We start from the raw sequence: 2501 nt of genomic DNA, 5'->3' as shown, positions 1-2501 counted from the left end.
AATGATAGACCATCTGATGTTACGTCCCATGTGCGATACATAAATTGAATTTCTCTGTGACGCACAAGGAGGGAATCAACTCCGAACTGATTTCATAAACCAATCTATGGTTGGATGGTTAGGAGGACAGTGTTATCTCCAACCATCAGAGTTCGAGTCCAAGACTTGCGTTGGTGCTCACATTTTTTTAGATTTATTTCAGACTTTTTCGCAATGTTCGTTTAGTAGAAGGAGATGTTCCCGTCGACTACGAGGCACCTGTGGTGACTTCGTCTATCTCAAGATGCTATGTCAGCTCAATCTCTCGGAGACCCTCATAGGGAAAGGGCGTGTGGGTGTGCATTCATAAAAATAAGTGTATGCTCCTGTATGTGAGCGACTTTGATTGTATTGTGTTAAAGAAACTTCAAACCGTTTCCACTAGAGAAATCATCACAGAGGACAACAAAAATGATACTTTGGGCTATAAATTACGAGGAAAATAGAACACCAACCATCGCACTAGAAAGTTTGCTCAATACATTGAACAAGCTAGTTAGCCATGGCTCAAGTTCTTCACAGCCTCCATGAGCCCCAAGTCCTTGTGCTCATCGTATGCCCTCTTATCCTCCTCCTCCTCATCGTTCGGCTTGCCACATCCACGACAACCACAAGGAGAGCAGACAAGCTGCTCGATAGACTCCCATCGCCTCCCTACAAGCTCCCTCTCATCGGCCACCTCCACCTCGTCGGTTCACTGCCCCACATTTCCCTCCGCAGTCTCGCTAAGAAGCATGGCCTGGATGTCATGCTTCTACGCCTTGGCGCCGTCCCCAGCCTCGTTGTGTCGTCCGCTCGTGCAGCCATGGCAGTTCTCCGCACGCACGACCATGTGTGTGCGTCCCGGGTGCAGTCCGCTGTGACTGACGTCCTCTTCTATGGGTCAACTGATATGGCCTTCTCCCCATATGGGGATCACTGGCGCCAGATTAGAAAGATTGTCGCAACACATCTTCTTGGTTCGAAGAAAGTTGGCTCCTACCGTCTCGCCCGTGAAAAAGAGGTAATTGGTTTCTGAGTACTAGTTTCTGCAATATGTCACTAAGAACACGATTTTTCTATTAATGTGGACATAAAAAAAATTATATCGTGAAAGTATTTATTTTCAACACAAACTAGTAACAAGTTTTGAATATATTAATCGTCAAATATAGAGAAGAAGTTTGATTCCAGCCAGGGTTGATATATTGTCGACTAGAGAGGTTACTAGTAACAAACCTTGTGGTGGTTACTGAGCTCCAAGTAGTGTTGACTTTGTCTTTCCGTGTGAAAATTTGTAATTCATGGTATACGATGATCCCTATTGATCATCCACTCATCCATGGCAAAATGATCGACAGGTACAACACACTCTGGCGAGGATCCGCGAGGCAACCGCCAGGAGCGATGCAGTGGACCTTAGTAAGCTGCTTAGCTCGTTCACCACTGATATTGTTTGCCATGCTGTGTCGGGCAAGTCCTTCAGAGGGGGCGGTCGGAACGAGTTGTTCCGCGAGCTGGTAGAGACTAGCTCGATGCTCATAGGTGGGTTCAACCTGGAGACTACTTCCCCAAGTTGGCAAGGCTGGACGTGGTAAGGAGGATGGTGTGTGCTAGGGCGGAGAGAGTGAAGAAGAAATGGGATGACTTGCTTGATGAGATCATCAACGACCACGCCAAGAACACGATGTTGGACCATGAAATCAAGCAAGACGGAGAGACAGATTTCATCGATGTATTGCTCTCCATTCAACAAGAGTACGACCTCACGAGAGAAAACGTCAAGGCCGTGTTGGTGGTATGCATATCATACTTATAAATAACCCCATATTTAGATACATATAAAATTAAACATAACTAATATATTGACATGTAAAAATGGTGGTCTCTATTTTCGCAGGACATGTTCATAGGTGGGACGGACACATCGTTCATAGTGCTGGATTGTGCAATGGCTGAGCTAATCCAAAATCCGGAGGTGATGACCAAGCTCCAAGCTGAAGTGAGGAGCGTAGCAGAGGGGAAGGAAATGGTTACAGAAGAGGATCTGAGTGGCATGATCTACCTCAAGGGTGTTATCAAAGAGACGCTCTGGCTACACAGCCCTGTGCCGCTCTTCCTGCCCCACCTCTCCACGGCCGACTGCGACATAGAGGGATACACCATACCGTCTGGTACCCGTGTGATCATCAATGGTAATACCAATGCCACTAATTCATTTCTTTTTAGTAAAATTCTTTTTTGCAAAAATTCCGGAATTGTATGCTTATTCTGCGCAAATTGTGTGTAAATTTTGTCATTATTTGTTTTTTCTCTTTCTCCTTAAAGGGTAATACCATTATACAAATGTCACTAATTCATCTTTCTTAGAAAATTTACTTATTTTAATTTATTTAAGTTTTTATTTCATTTCTTCTTTATGGGTAATACCAATGCTACTAATTCATTCCTTTTAGGAAAATTTGTTTTTATGAAAATTTCAC

The 2501-nt window shown here is 44.2% G+C and overlaps 1 pseudogene; it reads left to right on the top strand.

Annotated features, from left to right (window-relative positions):
- Positions 1-541: 541 nt before the first annotated feature.
- Positions 542-2351, top strand: LOC123129294 (indole-2-monooxygenase-like; annotated as a pseudogene).
- The last annotated feature ends 150 nt before the right edge of the window (positions 2352-2501 follow it).

Source organism: Triticum aestivum, chromosome 6A (assembly GCF_018294505.1).
Source record: "Triticum aestivum cultivar Chinese Spring chromosome 6A, IWGSC CS RefSeq v2.1, whole genome shotgun sequence".
NCBI classification, from domain to species: domain Eukaryota; kingdom Viridiplantae; phylum Streptophyta; class Magnoliopsida; order Poales; family Poaceae; genus Triticum; species Triticum aestivum.
The sequence above is the reverse complement of the archived record's forward strand: the minus strand, read 5'-3'. Positions and strand labels throughout refer to the sequence as shown.